This window comes from Arctopsyche grandis, chromosome 12 (genome assembly GCF_051622035.1).
Source record: "Arctopsyche grandis isolate Sample6627 chromosome 12, ASM5162203v2, whole genome shotgun sequence".
In the NCBI taxonomy this organism is placed as follows: Eukaryota; Metazoa; Arthropoda; class Insecta; order Trichoptera; family Hydropsychidae; genus Arctopsyche; species Arctopsyche grandis.
This window is the reverse complement of record NC_135366.1, coordinates 12,444,649-12,469,020: the sequence shown is the minus strand read 5'-3', so window position 1 is coordinate 12,469,020 and position 24,372 is coordinate 12,444,649. Positions and strand designations below refer to the sequence as shown.

General features: G+C 32.1%; 2 protein-coding genes across 2 annotated transcripts in view; both read right to left on the bottom strand.

The window, feature by feature from the left end:
* Positions 1-24,372, bottom strand: part of LOC143920309 (myogenesis-regulating glycosidase-like) — a 950,780-nt gene that overhangs the window by 905,975 nt on the left and 20,433 nt on the right. The gene's annotated exons all lie outside the window — the stretch shown is intronic.
* The window catches only part of nahoda (DOMON-like domain-containing protein nahoda), a 54,414-nt gene that overhangs the window by 22,496 nt on the left and 7,546 nt on the right, over positions 1-24,372 (bottom strand). Inside the window, exon 3 of the mRNA XM_077443244.1 lies at positions 6,628-6,676. The gene's annotated coding sequence lies outside the window, so the exon portion shown is untranslated. The remainder of the gene's footprint in view (positions 1-6,627; positions 6,677-24,372) is intronic.

The following is a 24,372-nucleotide window of genomic DNA, read 5'->3' as shown; positions in this document are numbered from 1 at the left end:
TAGGAAGATATCTGCGATACATTTGTATGAAGTTTAGGTGCAAGGGAACATTAACAACATAGCGGTACCTCAGCTTGCCGATTATAGCTGTGCATGACTCGTAACTTATAATTGTCTACCGCTATTTAAAAAGTGTTGGACACGATGAACTCCTTTCATGTCATTCTCGTTCTACGCTTTTGAGTTCGTTAAACCATCATACCCATCCGACCGTCTCTGATTAGCTAACAGTCTTTGATTCCCTAACGTCAGATAATATAATAGTAGTAGCAGTAATTTGCGCGGTATTTCGTTTTTTTTTGCATTATTAAAATATTTGCATTTTCCGCCACGTGAGTCATCGTCATCTTGTCGGCGTTTTCTCTTTTTAGCATTCGATCCCAATCTCCGCATTTGGGTAGAGAAACTGGGCGCAATTTGCCCGGACAACGACTCGACAACTTCTTCTTGAGGACCTGAGTATGTACTTCATTCAGGACATGATTCAAATCTCAATTCAACGATTTAATTCAATGACTTGAAAAAATACCTTAAGCTGAGCTAGCTAAAAACATACAAACAAACTCGTTCAAAACTTGAAAGGTTTTGTGCAAATCAAAACCGCCTATTTTGAGCCTATTGTTGTATTTGCATTATTGCATTATTTGCATTAAATATCTTCAATTATTTACTTAATTATTTTATTTTTATTCATATATGTACATATGTATGTATGTATATGCAAGGAAACAGGTTAGCCTCAATGCGCTTTTTTGGCCAATTACAAACACTTATACAGTATCATAGAGACATGGGTAGCATTTTATAATATCAGCAAATTCGAAATGCTTATAAACTCAAATTAGCGAGAGATATATAGGATGTCTTTTATGTACATAAAGTACACAAAAGAAACGAAAAAATATGTATATTCTATTTATTTTTTTTTAATTTTTTAAAAACACACGACGTTGTCATATATTTATTTATCCATTATATATTAATCAGTTTATTAACCATTATATATGTACAATATTAATGGTCTAACTCAATAATACTGCTGCTTTACTCAAATCAAACAGGAAGGTCGACTGTCCCGACATTATGCATATCGACATGCACTCTGCAGCTCTTCTTGCAAAAATGTTGACATTATTGATGCGAATTACATTTCATTTTATTGTTTAATAAATTTTTCACTTATTTTTAATATGACACGATTAAATTATTTAAAAATGAAAATCTTTCAAACCATTTTGTTATTCATTTTTAGTAACATATTTTCGATAAAGGAAGTTGAATAATATACCTATATAAAGTCATCATATGAATATATTAAATATATATAACAAGAATGGACCAAATTTTGCCAATAGAAAAAAAATATTTAAATGAATTGTTACGTGTGTATGTATGTACATATGTATGTATGTATGTATGTATATACAATGTATACGTTGAGTGATATAACTTTCGATATGACGTCTATTACATGTAATTACGGTTGATATAATAAAAAAAAATGTTCTCAATCAAAATTATAAGATCTATATAATACGCCTAAGAAGGATATGTTGAAACCATTTCGTTGAGAATTTTGGTTTACATAAGAGTCAAGAAATGTAATATATTGTTATTATTTGACATGTAAACAAAACACTAAAATACAATTTGTTATTAAATGAACGATTCCGTAGTTGACATGTGAAACCAAAAACCACTTGCAATTTCTAAAAATCTCATAACAACGCTGCGCACAATCAATACAAAAGGGAAAAATATAATGCGTCTTTACGAGTACTCCTCTGAGCGATGTGCCGGTTAATGGGAAAACAAAAGGAGTGAAAGTGATCGTGTTTTTCCGTAAAATAATTATATGTTTTTTTTCTACTTCAAAGTTCTTAACGTTAACGACTCTATTCTAGAATAGAAAATGAAGCTGTGGAATTCCGTAACTGCATTCTGCGCGAAACAGGTTGTCAGCTAGGGCTAGAATTCTACATAGCAATCATCACTCAAAACTCACGACCTTACCTTTACCTGTCCGAGCTGACGAAATTATACCTTAATTAAAAATCGCCACACATGTGTTTAGATTACTTATGACTACGATGATGGTAATTTAAAGTTGATAGAACTACTCAAGATCGTTGATGTCTCCCCGAGGCGAAACGTTTCTACAACAGATCTTTAACTTGCATGTATTTTTCAATCAACCTGTACATAAAGGTCATACAATGTACGCCATTCACCTAATTTTCAACGTCCTTATTAGGAATCTGCACTCGCTAATCGCTGTTTGCTTTAATCGAATTAATAAAAGTCGACGCGAAAGGCGTTCGCGCATTATAATTGGTTGAACAACAATTAAAAAAGAAGTTAAAAAAATAATAATATCACTACGCAAGTATTACGTTATACGTGTGAACGTAGCGTAATGCAGACGCAATGCAATGCAATAAGAAAACAGAAATAATAATAGAGTAGGAAGTAGTGAGGATGTACTCATTCAACTGCAATTTTCGCAATTTCCCTCGTTCTACATACAAATAAAGAATATGCGCAGAACGTATTATGAAAAGTGGCAATTTTCACTTGCGATATCGACGCCGAAAGAAAACTGATAAGCTGCGTTTGAAATTGTGTACTAATTAAAATGAAGCTAATTTATAATGTGGCGGTTTGTGTAATATGTGCGAGCCTTTCTCACATACGCAACAGCACTTGTCTCGTGGGAATTTTCTGCACTTTCCTGCCACATATTATGTTTATAATACGTCGTTAGTAATTTTTAAGAACATTTTAACGTTAATAAAATTAAACGATGCACGTTCAATAACCTACATATGTCGATGCGTTAGAGGTGCACAAACTTTTACGTATGTGAGCAGTAAGTGGAATTTGATCGTTCCAAACTACATACCTATACATAAATTAATTCCGATCGAACGCAGATTTCAGATAGTGGATAGTTCAAGTCGTGATGTAAAAATACTAACGGTTCAATTCGTCGTATTATAATATCAATGAATTATTTATTGACTTCGATAATATCATTGTATTTATAGGGTGACATCAAATAACTCAATGTTGAAAATAAATACATACATGTATATATTTTTTTACTATTAATATTTTACCATGATGCCATTACGGGTTGCCCTTAAGCGACATATATGGTATTAAACTTTTAAATATGTATATAAATTTATAACTTATAAATTTGAAATCATATTCAAATAATGGTGACAAATAGTAGATAGGATAGTCTTGTCAACTTGATAAGGAACCGTTTTAACAATGAAATCAGATAAATTAGCAAGCTCTGATCAACTTGGAATCACAAATATCCAAGTCTAGCAGTACTGCAGAAGTACTTCAGAATAAATTATTTCAATCGAGGTCAACCCAAGGCTTGAACCCACAAACCTCTCGGTGGTTAACATCAACACAACCATTGAGCTATATGTACTTCTGGCCACTAACATACAGATAAATATTGGGCAATTATTTAATTTATTATGGTGGACATTCGAGAAACAATTGAATATGTTCTTTCCAATAGGATGGAGCTAATGATTAGCCAGCCCTACAATTTGTTTGGCGTTCGAATATTATAATACCGCAATATTCCGATTTTAACTTGTGGGCTTTGTTAAAGAACAAAGTGTATATTAATTAATGATTTACTCACAGTAGCTGAAGGCTGAGAATAAATGAGGAACTAGGATATTATAACCTTAAATGTTGACAAAAGCAATGAATTTTTAACAACAATACTAGTCCTAAAGTTACTGGGTTAAATTATGGAAAAATATATTGTATCCTATATTCACATGTACACATATGCAGGAAACATTTTTGAACGTGCAGATTGTGTGGTTAGCGAGCGTGCATAGTGTGAAGCGTGTATAGGCCGAGTGTTTGAGTAGTATCTAACTAATATCATGATATAGGGCACTTGCTCTTTGGTAAGCCTGACGAAAAGACGTACAACAAACACTGTCTGATCTAATCCACGTGCATAATTGGAACCCTTGTATCCTAATATTTCAACTTTTTTGTATCGACGATGAAATGTGATGGATATAATATTTGTATTTAGTACGATGAATCTGAATTTTGAATAATATGAATATTTTTTTTTTGTTATTCCAAATATTGATGGGTCTTATTTTCATACAATGAAGATATTTATTTGCACTCTGCCAACATATTACTACCCCCGGTGGTATATGTATGTAATTGTGTAAGTCTATTCCTTTGTTTGTTGAATATATTTCTTCATTTGATTTATTATTTAAATAATAATTGCAATAAACATTCAAATCTACGAGTTGTTTTTGTATGATTTTCCATTTTATTCGACCTAAAGATTTTGTGATGTGAAAAATGCGTGGTAATAACACCTAATCGGAACCGCGGGACGACTAATGCATAGCTAACATTCCATTGGGAAATTTCGATATATGTACGTGTAATTTTTCCGCGTCGAATGCTACATACATACATACATACATTTTCACAATCCCAAAGATTACGTCACGCAGTACGTTTGCCATAATCGAAATTGGCTTTCCGACCGCCTCTCCACGAATTTCTATCGGCGATCACTCTCGCACTCGAACCTTTTGATGTCGAGTGAACCGGTCAGAGATATGTTCACCTATCAGGTTTGTAATAAACTCCGTCGTCGGTGAGGAATGCACCTCTGAGATAGCCGGTCGACCAGATAGATAGAAATTCGTATTATGCAATAACTGGTAGTTGCGATCGCAAGCTCCGCATTCAGGGGACCACGCCGGAATAACAATCTTGTCGGTGGTAAAATTTTTTTTGATGTCGATAAAACGGACATAATGGGAATTGTATCTCTATAATTAATCCTATTATTCATCAATCAAAATTATGCGATGGCATTCGATTGCGCAATGAATAAAATTTTCACTCTCATACCGTTACACTAGGTACCTATGTATACAGTCCCTGACCAGAATATTACGCCACCCCTCTCGAGATGCGTTTGGGCAAATTTGTCACGGTCGTAAATAACTCATTATGGGAACTTTTGGCCTCATTTTTTTTGTGATCTTATCCTTAAATGCAACTCTATTCACTAGCAAAAAATATCGGTGGATTATCCCTCAAAAGGTCTTCAAAAACAAAAGAAAGATGTTTGAAATCGGTTTGCGTCTGAATTTTGTTCAATATTGACGTGCGTTTCCGTTAAAATCATTCATTATTTTGTGAAAAGCACTGTGTTTTTTTCTCTTTTACTGCAACTTTATCATATTTCTAAGGTAAGTTGGTATATAATATCTCGAAATTTTACTTTGTTTTAAGATTTAAATTGCGTGTAAAACTTTTATTGGATTTTTTTAGATGGGTAGAAAATCAGATCTTTCTAAAGAAAAAATTGCAAGCATTACATCATTATTAAATACAGGAAAGTTTTTTCAAAACAAAATCGCGACAATGGAGGGTGTTAGTAGGGCGTCTATTAGAAAAATAAAACAAAATCTGGAGACTGATTGCGACCCCACACTCAGTCGGCGAGCTAATAGTGGTACTAAAAAAAAATTTGGCCCTCGTGTGGATCGAAAAATCGCCAGGCTTGTTTCCAAGAATCGATTTAATACAAAAAAAAATATTCAACAACAATTAAAGGACGAAAACGTGAAATATCTACGTCAACAGTACGTTCCGTTCAGTATTATACGTTCATATATGTAAATGTGTAAATATTATATCTTTCTCAAAAAAAATAATCATTACGCATACATACATATGTACATTCATATATAATGATATAAAAATGTATAAAAAAAAGTAGTAAATGAAAAAAATATATATAAATCAAGTAAAATGTTACGATTTTCCCAGTCTGCTTTAGCACTATAAAATATAAATATTATATATTTTAATATAATAAAAATAAACAACGAAATATTATATTTAATGATAAACGGCATAAAGCTCAAAGTAGTAATTTGGTCAGGCATATTATTTATATTGCTAAAAACAAAAGTAAATAAGCAATTGTGTTCAGAATTGACCTCCACTATAGGATGTTACCTCTCTTGCAGAGTGATAATACACGATGACTCATAGTTAAATGAAACATGTATAGAAATAATGATACATCTAAGAATAGTTTTCCCATCTTACTACGACCTCATCGGTCGATTTTAATTTTGCTATTAAGGTCGTTACCACTACGTAAAAAAATTACTCCAATTAAATCAGCACGAGACAGAGTACTTAAAATACCAAAATGTACATACAGATATAATGCGACCCGGTAGAACGAACAATTTTAATTTCAATTAAAACAAGCCGAGAAAAACGCAATTATTGCACACAAGTGACTTCGAGATCAAAGAATACGCACAGAAAGAAAACACGACATTGCACAACCGCAAATGCGGTAAAAGCAATATACGGAAAATACCACACGCGCGTGCTTGGTAATAATATTTCACCTATGTATAATCTTACAAACATGCACCGTGTTACCGACGTGCATAAATATTCGAAACTCTCAAGATAAATTCAGTTTTTATGTAAAAAAAAAAGCTAAACACCGTGTAAATTACGCAACAATTAAACGCAATAATAAAAATCTGAAAAATAATAAAAATCGCTCACCTTGGTACCTATGGCTTAATCTATGCGCCCAGCGAACTCATCAGAGAATCTGTAATGCGAAAAGAAATTCATTAATAAAAGTTCACGTGAAACATTTAAAAGTTACGAAATCATTATCCGAACAACGGAAGCTTTTTAATTTAACGGACATCGCATTCGATCATTTTAATATGAAAGATTAATGTGAGAGCGGACAATGAATGATGAATACGATCGATTCGACCGGTATTAACCAGCCGGTAAAATTTCGACCGGTAGTTATTTACGACACGTATCGCACGAAAGAAAGTTTTGACAAGAAAACCGTCGACCTTGTTATCGATATGAAAAAAGTGAATTCCGATTCATGCGCTTTTTACGCGGTGTAATCATTTCATTGTGGTTCTGAAATGACATCGTGATCGTCGAAGAAAATTGTACGTAGAAATGGAATAACCGGTATCAAGAGCAGTAGTGCTATTATTCGATATTTTACGTAGATTCATTAAAGTTAATAGCAAATGACACAGCTATTTATATACGTTATTAAAATCGTGAATGCATTCGAACCAATATGGCATGATACTACCTAGTTACCTACCTATAAATATTATACGTATAGGTAAGAACAACAATTAAGACACAAAAGGAAATACTTTTCTTATATAATGCGTCTTGATTCAATCTAAATTATATATACGGTTCAAAAGACAGAAAGAAAACAGTCGCCTATACGATATTATTTTTTTAAAAATCCTAAAACACTGCAGAAATAAATTCTCTGCGGAGAAAAAGTTTGATGGAAAAAGGAGAGATGGAAAGGAAAAGGTAGATAATTTAGCTCTCTCAAGAAACGTCAATATATTTTTTCAGAAAATAAGTGTATGGGTGTAATGTTAAGAACTTTTGATTATTGCAAGACTTTCAACTATTTTAAGACTCATTATGGAATTCTTTAGAAATATTATTAAAAAAAAAGAGTTTTCGTTATATGTATGTAGTGACTACAAATTCAATTTACACCGTTCGATATATTGGATCAATCATATGGAATAAACTACCATTTCTCTCAATAATAAGAAGTGCTTTCAAAACAAGTCAAAGACTACCCATAATATTCCATATGGGAGGAACTTATAATATTTGCTTGTAATTTATAAATAGACGGAGAAAAAAAGTACAGTATCTATGTACCTCAATTAAAGTAAATAGTTAGTATATGAATAAAAATTTTGCTAGAATTATCGAAAAATTGTATTCAGTCAAAGTTGTAAAGAATTCGTAGTCGAATAAAAAATTGGCATAAGTATGAGGCTTATTCGGTTTCCACTTGAACACCGTAGAAAATCTCGTGTCGAAAACAACTTTCATTGTAATGAAAATGTTCGTTCACCTGCGGGGCAAAAAAGACGCAATATACATATTTATTATACACATTTATTTTGAGTTTTCCAAAAATTTGTATTTATTTTTCTTCTCAATTGGCGTTCAGTATTAAGCGTCACGTTACTAATTTCTATAAAGGAGAAAAAAAACCGATGTAATGTCAATTTCGCGATGAAAACTCTCAAACTGAATCGATTTGTAACCGTGACTTAAAATACTATTGGAAACATTGGATTTTAATTGAAAAAATCGAAAGAAAACGTATTAGATTTAATTATAAAAAATATTGTTTGAATAATTTTTTATAAACCAAATCAAATTTGTTTTTGTGAAACACAACAGTGCGTACGAATTTTAGAATTGAGTCCATAACGATTTTCCAGACATTCAGTCGGTCATCGGTGTCGTGTATATTGGCACTTAAAGCAGTCACGTATTCAAGTGTTTCATTTGTAACGGTTCACCCAGTACATGATAGCATGTGACCGCTCCTATAATAATGTGTAATTTTGCACACTTTGAAACACAACCCAAAGTCTCGTTATATCGTAAATAATCCGCTATAAACGACGGAGCGGTCGCTTTCCACTAGCCGCAACAAAAATCGTCAAAATGACCGACGTCAAATGGTGTAGAGAAAAGATACGGTTTTTAACAGCATGTCGTTTGTAATTGTCATCGTTTGACATCGCGAGAAAATAAATAACGCATTTTAACGAGCACGAAATGATTATTAATGACGAGAATATTAATCGAGAGAAAGTACGTGTCCACTTATTATAATGTTTGTTATCGAAATCGAAAAAATCCCATTGATAAAACGACAACGATGTTTTGATACTTAAGTAAGTACTTACTTGCAAACCGCAAAAAACCATTTGATATCAATTGTAAGTACGTGAAAGTTAAATTCAAATCGACATCATTTTTGTCTTATGCACGCAAAACTATTTGAATAAATTACTTGACCTGATTTTTAAACAAATCAATGCAGCATTAATTTTAATGTATATTGTAATCACATCCTTTTGAGACGATGGCAATGAGAAGAGCGCTTACCAATGTCATTTGTCCATAAAATCATAAATGGTTTAATGACCAATATCAGGTTTTTCGCATTTGTAAAATTAAATTGTATTTACAATACTCCTATGAATATTTTTAAAATATGTGTACATACATATGTATATAATTCAGTTGTCTCTAAATTAATTGATCAACCGTAGGAACTGAATTAATTGTTCAACCATAGGTACTGAATTAATTGTTCAACAATGTGAGTGTTCCATGACAACGATTATTGATGCAATCAATTCTGAAGGTGTAGAAATAAATACGGAAAGACAACTATGCTTTTTGTAAAATTCGTTAGATTTACCTTGAACTCATACTTCGAATACGAAGGTCAACTAACTCAGACATCCAAGAATAAACTCAATCAATGAAATAATGTTTTGTAGATAAGATGATACATAATTGATTTTGGGTTTTGTGCTTACCCACGCGTTGATCTCTTTTAATTTTATCCCAAATTTTCATGTTACAATTTATTCCCCTGATTTTATTATTGTTTGCATAAATGCCAATATTATTTTTGACAAAGAAAATATCATATCATAATTATTCAAAACTCTTCTTGAATGACTTTGAGCGAAAATGCCAATAAACATTTACATCAGGATTTGGTTCATTAATCGCAGAACTAGGCCACATCGACCAAGTGACACATTCGCCAACTCATATGAATACAATGCAGTTTTAGCGTTCGTATCTAGATAGATAAATATCAGCCTACAATGGTGAGAAATCGACACGTCTATGGAGGCATGTATGTATGGGTATGTATGTAAATGTTGAGACTGTTTAGCAGCCGAAACGGTCTCAAGAACTAATCGAACCATAATGACTCTCAATTTGCTCGAAATATATCTAAAAAGGGCAAATTCCGTTTTGCCAACGGAGGTTTATTTCCTGTACAAAGTACGTTTGAATGGCTACATAATGCAGGAAACGTAACAATTGCGTCGCTTATGCTATGTAAAATACTTAAATATAGCGTGATCGAAATGACGAATTTAAACATCACAATTGCCGTAAAGAATGGCTAATGCGCCATAATAATATTCATCATTGACAAAAAAAAAATTATAATAATGGAAAACTGGAAAATGGAATCTTCCACATGAAAAGTAATTGTGAACGTTTTATTGTGATCCAACAATGTGGTATATGTTATGAAATTTTCTCAAAATTTCATAACGAATTAATACGAAGTCGACCGCGACGTTTGAATAAGGTATTTAACGCACGTAAATGGTTAAATGACGAAATCAGTACTCCACGTGACATAATCAGTCATTAGTGTGTCGTTGCGATTTACTAATGCGATTCATAAACAAGGCCGTCTTCAGATTAGCAAAGAATCTGGTTTTTTTCTTCTTTCGATCCTGGTTTTTTTTTTTTGCAACATTGAAAGAATTAAACTGGATTCCTTTTCAAATACATATGAATTTGTATGGAAATTGCGCTTTTATAATAGTGGAATGCTTAAAAAATATTGATATTAAAATCTACGCCGATTTTCAAGTTGATTTAGTAACAAAATATAATAATATTTCAAAATAGTCAATCGTCAAAAACAGCTACATATTATGAAAGAAAATATAATTTTGGGCATCTCTAATACTTGTCCCGCCAAAAAGTCGAAAGGTCCGCTAATTCAAAGAGGAAATTCAATAGAAATATAGGGAAATCTTATGAAAAATTCTTTAAATGATACTTTCGCAACACTTCAACATTTGAGTATAAATTTGTAGTGCATAAGTAGATTCCCTTTGCTCTTAAATTGAATACAATCTTCTTCAGGAGGCAATGGAAAAAATGTAGGTACTGTAAAATTACTAACAAGATTTGTTTTTTTGACTATAAAAGATTTTACGCGTTCTCAAAAGTATTCTTCATATTTTTTTGATAAACTAAATCTAAAAATCAAATGTAATACAAATCAATTGATTCTGTATACAGATACATATATGTATGTATGTATGTATGTATGTAAAGTTACGGAAAATATGTATATAAAAACTACAGGAAAAAAGTTATTTCATGGTCTCTTAAGGATAATAAGGAACGAAATTGTTGTTTTTTTATTATTGTTTATCGAAAAAAAATGCCATAAGCTTACAATTGCCACATTACGAAATCGTTTACCAATTCACCTTTTAGAAGAGAAAGCGTCTTGTCGAATAGAACATCAATGCTCAATGAAATCAATAGCGAACAAAGCACACGCCCAAGAATAGTTAGGTATGACTAGTTGCACATTTTTGAAATTCAAATCCACCCGCGTACACGTCGTAGTCATTATTGTAGGTCATGTTTTAAATGACAATAAGTATAGTAGGCACAAATAATAGTATTGTATATTGGACTTTTCCGGTGAAAGAATCACTTTCAGCCACTTCCACAGTAAGTGTCAATCAGTGACAACAATGCGTCAACGTTTCAACCAAATATCAATTTCAATCCATCACGATTTTGTAACATCTTATCGGGCCGAGTAAAATAATGATACAAAAAAGCGTAAACATAACCGAGAAGTTAATGAAAAAAAAGTCGAATCACGAGTGCCAGTACCTACTGCATACTCTAAAGTAGACGCGCCGGAGATTAATCGACGATGAGTCGCAAAAAATAGGTGTAAAACGTACAAACGGATAATACAATGGTGTGACGGGTCTTAATAGATGCACGGGCAGTCATAAATGACCTCCCACACATTCAAACACATATACGGTCGACCAAATTATTGTGGGGAAAAAATGTCACGGTCAAAATGTTTGTTCAATTTTTTAAAAAAGGTACAGGAATTGAAAATGAGTACGAATTAACATTTTCCAATAGCTTTTTTCTTATATATTATATAAAATTGTTATACGTAATTATTCTGAACAGATTGATAATTGTTATAGTATCAATCTGTTCAGAAATCAGTATAAAAATGTATAAATTCTTTATTTTCATAAAGTGCCATACAAAATTGACACAAATTTTCGAGTAGATAGAAGATTAACTAATATGCAGTAGTAAATAAATTAACAATGAAGTGATGTATGAAAATATTTTAAATAAACAGTATTTACAATATATCGACAAAAATCATTGAAAAGTCTATCATCCTCGGGCGTTCGTCTTAATATAAAACTCTATCAATTTATCATGTTCCATTTCAAGGTAAAAATTTACGATTAAGCTACAAGTATAAACAATAATTTCATTGTTTGAAAAATAGCACGGATTTTAAAATAATACTTTCATATTTTTAAGATTCGGTAAGTAAAATAACGATTTCAAACTCAAAAAATAAACGCAACAATTAAGATTATTATCAATAATTATCGTTGAACATCAAGAGTATTTAATTTCAAATAAATCAGATAGAAGCAAATCTGCAAGAGTGCAGCGGAGGTCAAAAAAAATTTTTTTCACCGTAAACAACAAATGTATTTTTAATGATGATGATACTTACATTCGACTTGGGTCAATCTTTCGAGCATCTATTTTAATCAAATTATAATAATACGCGAATGATTACATTTTTATTTCATTTGTATGCATTTGTAGACGCTATACTACATATGTACACACATACAGTATACAGATATGAAGTGCGATACGCTAAGCACAGTCTCAAAATAAAGAATCTCAGACAGTTTGTTAACTGTGAAAATTGTTTCTAATCGACTATTATGATATGAAAACAAAGCAAACACTTGCTGTTCAAACTTCCGTGTGAACGATACGTTTTGTTTAGACGAAATTAGGCCGAATTTCCGAAAAATTAAGCCGTCATAACAATAGGAAAACGTTCCGTGAAGAATTTTGCAACGATTCACTTTCTGCAATTGCGCAATAATAATTTTTGTATATACACAAGATTTAAATGAATACGACCATTAACGCGCTAAATATCTGCATCCGAGAAAAACAAATTACATACAAGACACTCAGCCATACAATTTAAGTACTCACTACATACATACGTTGGTATACTAAGAAATTATCTCGTACCATTGCCTTGTTGTGACTTTCTCCAGTTTAGCTCGGATATGTGATCTGATCCATTTTTTTTACAAACATCAATTCAGTGAGATGAAGTTTGGCAAGATTGATTTCTCTCGTTACGTTGTCTAATAGCTATACGCTGCTATGATATATTTCTGTGAACTGAAAATCCACCGACAATATGATCATTACTAGACTGCTTCATCATTTAACGCGATTCTTTAACGATCAAAAAATTACACGTATTAAATCACTTAGTGGTGAATAATTGCATTTTTTTGTTGTAAAGCACATAAGTAGGTATATATGTATGTATGTATTTTATTTAATTTGACTAGCTCTCAAAGTTACACTTCAAGATTAGTGAATGTACATACATTGTATGTATGAGAAAAAAGCATATGAAATGTTGTAAATGACGCTAATAATCATTATGCATACATAAGTGTATGGAAAAGAAAGTGAAAATACTTTACAATTAAGCAGGATGAATGGTAGATAAAATCATTTCGATCTTATGAATGAATTTGGGTGAATTTTATCAGCATTTTCTAAAATGCAACTAAAAATGAAAATCATTTGAATTGATAAAAAATAGTCTACTCTATCTAATTAGATATAACATTAAAATGTTATATATATAACATTAAAATGTTATATTGACCGCCAAGGTATAACATTAAAAACAAGTGGGTATAAGTTATATATACAAGAGAAATATAAAAGTAAACATTCAGTTTCATGAAGAACCTTCCCCAAGACAAGCTTTATAGAGTTTTCCACGAAATTCAAATGAATATATAGGTACTATAATACTATCATATTAAAAGTAGATAATTAAATCTTAAAGAAAATATGTATCTACATGTATTTACATCATTCATTAGATAAGAAACTCTGAATCCGAATGTAAACACAAATTAAACAAAAGTAATGAAGAAGGCTTACAGAAAGTCGCAAGGAATCTTTTAATACACAATAATTTCTGATATGCTGTTAAATATTTACATAATAAGTATATTGTAAGTATCTATCATTTATTTAATTCACGTATGTATTTATACTACGCCTCGACACAGAGATTGCTTTTATAATTGAAATATCACGCGAAAAAAAAACAGTTTAGCATTCCAGCTTCTCAACGAAGACGATTTACTTTCAGCTCATACCAAGCATGCGATAAGTATGAAAACGAGTGAAAGATTACATTATACATACTATCGCGTGCAAATCAATCGCATCGTCACCTAAAAACGCTAACCGAATTAGCCCTTCCTTTCTCTTTCACGGGTCACGCCAATCAGTTTTTCTTTTTTTTCTCCTCTCCGTCTGTCTATCCGTCTATTATTTTTCTTCACTGAACACGATCGACTGATCACGACGATTCTTCGTCTTATAAATAGGGTCACACGTGGCCTGACGCCGTTAATTGTCAAAGCACACAAACCCAGTGTAAATTTTTTAGCGTACGAGGGGCACTTTTCATTTTCGCCTTCAATATTTAATTTCATTTTTACGTGGAGAAGGCGAACGACCACTAGATCGATAGAAATTGTACGATACCGATCCCGTTTTTACTTTCTACGATGAGGTGGAAATTGTATTATCGCACGGATAGCAATATTACCGCCGTAAAACTGAACGGCTAATCAAGCGCGAATATTGTCCGGACTTAAAACCCGTGAATTACGGAATTACGCGGGCGTTTTAAATCAAACCGTTGACACACTTATCCGATATGGAGTGTGCGTTATCGGGATAAAGGTAGATTTAGTAGTGTAGCAATTGTTCGGTCGACATCATAAACCAAGTCGGTGGAAAATGAGAGGGGATTAAAATTGTGCTGGATAAATACCGATCAGCTCGTGTGGACTAACGGCATAACAATGACTTAAAAATCACATCAGGTTTCGACTATCTACTGGTCAGATCATTGAAAAGAAGCACTGAGAATTACAGTTTTGTTCTGATATCATCTGAAAGATCTCTCTTGAATTGGAATGCAAAAGTAGAACAAGTGTCTAATGTTTATACGCTAAACATCTTCATTTGTAGTTTTCACAAATACGGAAAATAATTGCGTGAAAGTAATTAAGTGCAACTACTACAACGCGTCGCTCTTTTTGTAAAGTACATAATACTGAGTACTTTCAAAATAGTGGATCTTGACTTTTTTTTGAATTTTACTAAAATTATTCGCATGTGAAATTCTTCTAAATAATAGCACAAACCAAAATAAGTCTTATAAAAAATTAAAAGAATAAGTTTTTTATATTCTTTGTTCAAATGCTCCACAGAAAATAATATTTTCTAACAATAAAATTTTTCAGATAGGTACATTTAATAATAATAAGAATACGGAAAATAATTATTATTTTAAAAAACATAATTTTATACCAATAACACTTTCTATTTCTACTTCTAAATTATTACAATTGGTTGGGTATGTTTAATTAAGCAGATGATATTTCAATTTTCACTTGAAATTTACTTATCCAATTACATACGCGAGTGTGTGTATGCAGTTGATTCGATCACCTGATACATCTACAAGAAAACAGATAGCCTTAAGATTGACTGATTCGTCATTTAACTCTCCAACCATATGAACATACGATTTTCCAGAAATGGTAAAAACGTGCTTAGGGTTACGATATTCGACAATGATCGAGTCAGAATCTCGAGGTTATATTTCGAGCACGATTACAAATGCTTAAGATCTATTGTACTTCGTATATGGATAGTGTAAAAAATGAAATGCGAGTTAAATTTAAACTACTGAGTTTCGCTCTTGAAGATAAACGCGAACATACATAGTTAAAGAAAACACTGTAAAATGCGAAATAGGACAAATGTTATGGTCGTGCAGACAATTTAGAAGGCTTGTGGGTATAATTAGGCTTGCACGCAGCTTCACTTGCAAAACATTTGTTGTGGTATCTTCTTGCGTAAATAGAAGCTCAATTTGTGTCTTCTATGCGCTTTCAAGGTAAACCTCGATAGCTTCCAAACGCACGTTTGTTTGATTATGAGTATAGATTTTTACACACGGATTATTAAAAAAAATCCGAACAATGGGATATTATTATTATCACGACAAAAACTATTGACTGTGAAATTATTCAAACAGTGAAAGTTAATAGCTTCTATTGAATTATTACAAAGCGATAATTCATTTTTTTTGGGTGTTGTTTCTAATAGAGAATATCCTGGTCGCCTTAAAAATTCAAAGAAATGATTTACGAAGTCTATTCGATTTTCACCTTACCAAAAAGCGAAAACTTGAAAATTAAATTAAATTTGAATCACGAAAACATGCATACATACACACACTACATAGAAGATTATATCAAGCGAGAGTTACGTGCTAACAAGAACACCTGCATTTCTGAGATTGAATGGAAGTGGGTCAAATGTGACTTTAATATTGTTTATTACGAAGCAGGTGTCGACAACCGGCGTTTTGACCGAATAAGATCGCAATGTTATTACAACTAGGCAGTTCAATTTTGTTGACATTATTCCCATTTAAAAAACCAACAGGACGAATCTTTTGCTCTATGTATAACACACACAATTACCGGGATGGAAAATACTAATTTATGATTATCATAAAATTGAGGCGACTTTGAACATCTTCAGTGACTTATACCATACAAATGAGTAAATTATTATAAATACATAATATGTAAACAAATCCTATCTGACAGTCCTTCCAATGTATCGCATTATAATATATAAATAAACAACTATAAAAAAATCAATACCCAAAGAAGGTCAGTTGGATTATAATAAATTGCAAATAGTCATTACGAATTTGACTTATATGATTTTCCATATGCTAATTTACCTCATGCCACAAAAGTTAGGGAGAAATAATTAAAAAAAAATCTTTTTTAACCGTCATTCAAGTTGAAATTCGATGAAGATTTTTTATTTAAAAAAATTGGTACTCAATCTCTTACTAGTAACTAGTTATGTATCATTGGATGTACATATGTATAATACATATGTAGATGAAACGCTCAAGATGGTATAGATATGTATAAAAGACCATCATACAATGCGCCGTATTGAATACGACATCCATGCATGGGGATATAGAACATTAATATTTCAAAGCACTATAAAATTCAACAATAAATTATTTATTTATACTGATCTACTTTCCAAGGTTTTTTTCTATAAGCGAATGCAAACTACATACATTGCAGTTTCGAAATATTCAATTCGTAATTTTTGTTATTCACGTAAGACGTTCAGTATACGCGCATATGCACAGATACACTTACGACCAATGCACCGCACCGATCGACATTGTATTATATACAATCTTCGAATTATGCGATTTGAAATGTCAGAGAAATGCTCCAGAGGATGTGGATCATTTCACATGAAGGTCGACCGGTGTCCGAAAGAGAAATGACAACAACTATGACCGGTTCGCCGTGATGTAACAAACCAAACTTCTAATATCCACATACAGTAGTAGTATAATATAATGCAAGATGGCCGCCGTTCTAATGCCGCCATCACACGTATGCTAATATCATATGAGCGCGTCTAATTATCACTCGTGGCGACATTTTCAGCATAGCACATTTTACACGCTGATGTTCGATTACGAAGTAAAACGTTAAGACGCAATTTTTCTAAAAAGTTGAATCCCGGAAATTCTGAAAGGAAAATGAAGCGATGTTGCGAGTTCAAGTGTCAAAGTCTATTTTTTATGTTCAGGTATTAATGTCCATAGTATATACAAATATATTGGCCGTGAACTGCGGTGAAACTTTATACTTTGATCAGGAAGTGTGTACTGCACTCCACTCTAAGGAAAGTCCTTGCTGTGTGAGTGCATTTAAAAGTTAACAAAAGCACATACGATTTAATATTAGGGTTTGAGATATTGTTTATCAATGAAAATTTCATGTTTTTTAAAATGTGATTTGTGGGCGTAATTTTATCTTGTATTTTCAAACCGGCTTGTTGATGGTTTTCGAAAATTTAGGATACTCCCTATTCGGCATATGTACCGTACATACATACATATGTTTTAAAAAATATAAGGTAATACGTATTAACTTTGCAAACCGTATTGGTTATAATTCATTTTTTTGTTATAAAATATGTAATAAATGTAAACAATCATTATTTCTATTCATAAAATCCAAACACTAGAAGCAAAACTTCTACGGATATATCACAAATGATGAGTGACACAACTTCAACGATTCTATAGTTACAACGACGGGTCAATATATTAAAAGAATATGATTTAAATTGATACGAAATTTACTTGAAAAAAATAGTACTTAGAAGTAAAAAGGTAATAAAAATAAAAAATATAAACATATTATCTAGCAATTCGTTCAGCGTATATTGAGATAGAAAACGGAAGACGTGGGTTAGAATTAAGACAAAGGTGGTTGGTATAATGGTGAGAGTAAAGAGATTGAAATGGCAATGGGCGGGTCACGGACGAAAAAAGTGCTCGAATATTACCCGAGGGAATGTAAAAGAGTGCAAGGAAGACAATGTGAAAAAAATGTGTAGCATGAGACGGATGAACGTTGCTCAAAATACAGAAAAATGGAAGCGTGTTGGAGAGGCCTTCATCCGGTAGTAGATGGCGAATGGGTGTGAATAATGATGATAAGTACAAAAAATTCTGTTTCCATGATCATTTGGAATATACATACATACATATGTATGAATACTGTATTGCAAATAAAATATTCAGCCTTTTAAATGTGATGAAACAACCGATCGATACATGTGCAAAATGAATGTATCTCAGTCTGTCGTTTCCGTTATAAAATTACAAAAATCCTCACATTACACAGTTCCTTTTAATTTTCGTTGAACTTTTTATATTAATATATGTAAATATTGAATACAAGTACATACTTATAAAAAATCACATTGATATATTCACATAAAAAAAGAGCACACAAACATATCATATCACTGTCATAGGAAACATTTGTGAGTGAACAAAATAAATAAACACTTAACTATATTGTAAAAATGCATACATACATACATACATGGTCGAATCAATTCAGATTATTATCGAAACGTATCGCTCACTATAAGAATGGTGCAACACTTCACATCGATTATAACAAAACGTAAGTTCTACTCGTGTATAATAACCACTACGCATTTGCTTAACTATGCACGTATGACGTATAATGGAAGGTTTTTGTATTTTTATTATGTATTTGTTTAAAGTACGATGCCTTGGAATATCTCCTTCGAGTTGATCGTGACAAACGTTCAAGGTATGTATGTATGTATGTCTCGACTGCAACCGACCACTACAGGATGCACGAAAACTAACGCAAAAAAAAGAAAAATAGAGGAAACGATCACGAATTTATCTAAACGATTGAAAATTAACTATGAAATCATTTTCGTGTGGTTAGCAGCGTAGAAGAGAGGCGATTGCATCATTGCAGACACACTGCGTTTCCCACGCCTTAGTTTTTCACGTTCAAAATAAAGTTCAATCGAAACAGAGTATACGGTCTGTTAAAAGGCTAGTGTAACATTTCATTTATTTATAATAAAATAAATAAATGTCGAAATGCATAAGCGCCGTATAATGCTCGATAGAAGAAAGCGTGGGGGTGCAAAGACAAGTCCATAATCCACGAGTCAGGTGTCGCAAGTGACTGTCATTATTTATTCGTTAAAATAATAGCGTTGATGTGAGTCAGTTAGATTTAAATAAATACGCCGGTGTGAAGAGGTTAAGGTAAAAACGCAACATCGTAATGTGCAATACGGTGTGTCATCTGACCGCATACACGCGTAATGATTGAATAAGAAGAAATCGTATGTTTGTACAGATGTTTCTCGGGTATGTCCCCGTGCAATGACACTTCCGCAGAACTAAATTGTATGTATAATCAGATAGATACATTGTATGTACAGCTCAATAACGATCGTATGTTTATAAAAGTGTGTGGATTTCCATTGAAAAATGTGCACGGAAGTCGGCGCCGATCTAAAACCACAACAATTGTTCCGTTCGCATGCATTTTCCTTAAAAATAAAACAATAGCCATTAATACGTATACGTATTAAATCCATATTTAATTATTCAGCTGATGTCAGAAAACAATAAAACACATAAAATTAAACAATTTATGGTGTAAATATGTACATATGTATATGTATAATATAAAAGTAGCATATTAACTATTCTTTATTGAATGAAAAAATATGCAGCAGAGCAAAATTTGATATAAATACACATATGAGGGTTGCCAAACCATTACGTTTCAAGTGCCAGAAAATAATGTTTTCAGAAGAGACTTAAAACTGGCAAATTAAATAAATAATGCATAAATTCATTCTTGCAACATTTATTAATAAACTACATATGTATAATTTTGCGAGGTATCTCAGAATAAATCTTAGATATCAGAAAAGAAAAAAAGAACAAAACATTTCAAGTGCCATCATTTGTATCATCATTAAGTGAATAACGTTGTATGTGCCACTTTCATACTAAAAAAAAATAGACAAACTCAATAGCGTTATCTCTCTCAGCTATCAGATATTACCCTGATCATGGTGGTTGAAGATATTATTAGATATTTGGTGTAAATCATCTCTTTAGCAATATTCATCCAATTAAAGAATTTCATAGACTCACTAAATATACTGATAACATATGTATGCATATCCATTTTTACTGTACTGAGAGAACAAGTGACAGTGCAACTAATACTTAAAATTTTATGACTTCCTACTTACATATGTAAATAAAAGGGTGCAAGTAAAGGCCAACACATACATACACTCAAAATAACGATTAAACGCATTTGAGCCTATGTGGCACTTACGACGTTTGGAACCCCTCATATTAATAAATTGAATTTGTTTAGACCTGTATTTAAATAGTTTAATTTACACCTTTTCGGTCAGCAAATTAAATAGACTGTCAGAAATATATCAAAATGGTTAGTTAGTATTATACCGGTCAATATCATTGGTCAGTATGTTTGTGGTCCATCAATAAATAAATGGATGGTATTTAAATAAAATAGTCAGGATTTCAAAAGAAAGACACCAACATGGAAATTTATTGTTTTACTGATCATTTAATGTTTCTTACTGACCACTTTTATGAAAACTTACATTTTAATTTAGTTACTGACCATTTTTGTATTAAGTATCTGACCAACATATGTATGTATGAAATATTTACATATGTATGAACTAATAAACGAAAAAATAAACGTATTTGTTAAATTTTTCTTGTTTGTAAAATATTACAATTTTATGATTGTATCTAATTAGCTATTAAATAATATCTTAACATAAATAAATAAATTAACTGAACTGATTCAGGGTAGGAAAAATCAATACGCATTTTTTCTAGCATTGTCTTTGAACCATAGATTAAGTACCCCTGATTTAAAACATTTATTAAAATACAAGCATAAAGACTACAAGAACGTGTTAATCCAATAAGCTATTCCAATTTGTCACCTCTATAATACACCTACATACTTACAAATAATCCAAATATCAGCCAACTGACTTAGCAGCTAACATTTGTTATACATATGCAAATACTTGGTATGTACATATGTACATACTTGAATACGGACTGATTTGAATTACTCTTGTAAACTTTGAATTTTAAAAGCAATACAAATATGAGACAATACATATGTGTATTGTGTATGCAATATAAAGTCAATTCTTTGCATTGTCATATAGTACAATGATTCAAAAACACCTTAAAATGCACAAGATGCACTTGACATTGAATGCGTGAATACCAATGCATTCAGATAAGATCTTGTCGAATAAATATGTCCATTGTATAATTAAATTTCCATGGACAATTCTCAAATTCGACTTCCATATTAATTAACTAACATAAACTCGTAAACGAACGCATATCAATACGGACATTCTTCAAACATAATATTTAAACATCGACAGAGTCGAGACGAGCCGTGAAATTTAACGACCCCCAGTTTGAAGAGCGCAATTTTGTTGAAATTCTCGTTCACGAGACGTTGCCGATTAGTTTCGCAAACTTTCGACACCTCTGCGAAATCAAAAAAATATATACGCATTTAAAACGGCAACTTCGCCACAGCGGTCAAACCAAGGGCAACCTGTTAGTTCCCCGGTCTTCAGAAAAGCGTCAAAAATACGCGATAAATACTCCATTACAGTTCAATGCCGAAATTTTCCAATCTCGTTGCTAAAACGACAAACGAAAAACGTTCACACGAATATTTGAAAAAAATTTCCAAAACTAGATAAATCACGGTCAAACACCTTACATAGGTAGGCAAGTACTTGCGTACGCTCTTCACGGCTCTTGATCTTCAAAATGAATATACATAATTAATGAATAACAACGCGCTTTGACCCGATTCATTGTTAAAAATTGAAATAATAACAAACGTTACGAAATATTAAATCATTAAATATATAAAACGCAATCGTTACGACTGACGAATAACGGACAGCAGTTGATGCAGTTAACTGTGGCGATGTTTAATTTATATAAGACTCAGATAAAATCAGACAGTTTAAAACGAAAATTAAGCATGACTAACAAGAAATTTAGCGCAGTAAAAGCTGGATCGCGAACCAATCGAACCAAAGTAAGTTCAAACTCCGATAAAAAGTATTATTACTCGAGTACTTCTAATACTAGTAATTCTAATACTAGTGTATAAATTTACTAGTAAATTCGTTTACTAGTAAATTTATACACTAGCTATCCGTATGCAGTAAATATTTACGAAAGGAATAACAAATTTTTAACAAATATATATGGTCGACGTATGACGGATTAAACTGAAAACTGAAAGAATGCGACATTATATCGAAGAACATACACATGTATGTACATAAGTAAGTACATACATATGTATTATTAATGTACAAAATAAAATATAACCTAACCTAACCTAAAATCGTAGGTAATACGGATGTACGTAATTGTAAAACTTTTACAGTGGATTTAACCTTGTTAATTATTGTCTATTTCGTATTGATTCAACAATAAATTAGTTATTTGAACACAACCAGTTATATTTTTGAGCATAAAATTCATTGGAAGAGCAACGTCAAACTTTGGTTAGCTTTCAAACCACTCAAATTGCATTCGTTAGCAGATTTACTAGTGCACAGCAGCAATTGCATGAATTTGCGCGTCAGTTTATAGTTTGTCTAGTAAGAATATCTGCGGAATATATCGTCATAAGCTTTAGCTAAAACCCAAAGCTAATGTACACACTTACTAGTCAGTGTATACTGATTCGAGATTTGACGCTCTTACTTGTAACATAAATAATAAATACCTTTCCATCCAAAGAAACTTCAATGAACACGTAAAAAGTGAATGAAAGAGTATCGGATATGGAATAGGATCACATAAATAAACGAAAAATTGATAAATGTTTAAAAAAAGTGAAAGCGAATCTATATAAATTATTGCCTAATTAAATATTCCCATTCGAAATAGTAAAATTTGAGATCGTAAATATTTCGCTCCTCGTATGATATACACATATGTGGAATTTAACCGCGGGGCAAACGAAACGTACCTGCGTTCTGCAATTTCACGAAAAAATTGTGTAAATTTCGTCAGTTTTATTTTTTTTTTTCGTATAGTAAGCAACGAACAATTAAAAAAATAAGAGTGTGTGGAAAAGAACGACACGAAATTGCTTCGGATTACGACACGAATTCTCATATCGAAAAACTATCGCACAACCCAAATTGGATTCACGCAACGAGTAAGCCGTTTATACAACTTTGATTCAATCTTATATAGCTCACAATTATAACACGAAAAACACTTTTTTATTGTAAAAAAAGGAAATCTGTATTTAAATTCATAGCACATCCACCGAATATAAAAAGTGAGAGGGAAAACTTTCGCAAGTATTGAAGATTTGGACGTCAGTAGTGTCATAGTAAATTTAAGCCGTGACGTTTAGCCGTCATCAGAGACGTATCGCCGTCATCGGTGACGGACAGATGGACGGATTCGATCTACCATTTTATCTGCCGACGAATTCGTAGATGCAATATACGAGAATGTGCTAGAAAAACCTTGTGCCTGTTAAGTCTATACGCAAGAGATTTATCGATCTGTATCAATTATTATTATTCGGACGAATTCCACACAAACAAAAGCTCATGCCTCTTGTACGTTGTTGTTGATTTTTTTGCCATGTCTTCTAGAATCTAGTTTATGTGGTGTGGTGTTTTTCGATAACAGGTGTGGCGCGCGCGCGCGTTTAAATTGTACAACGATATGAAGCA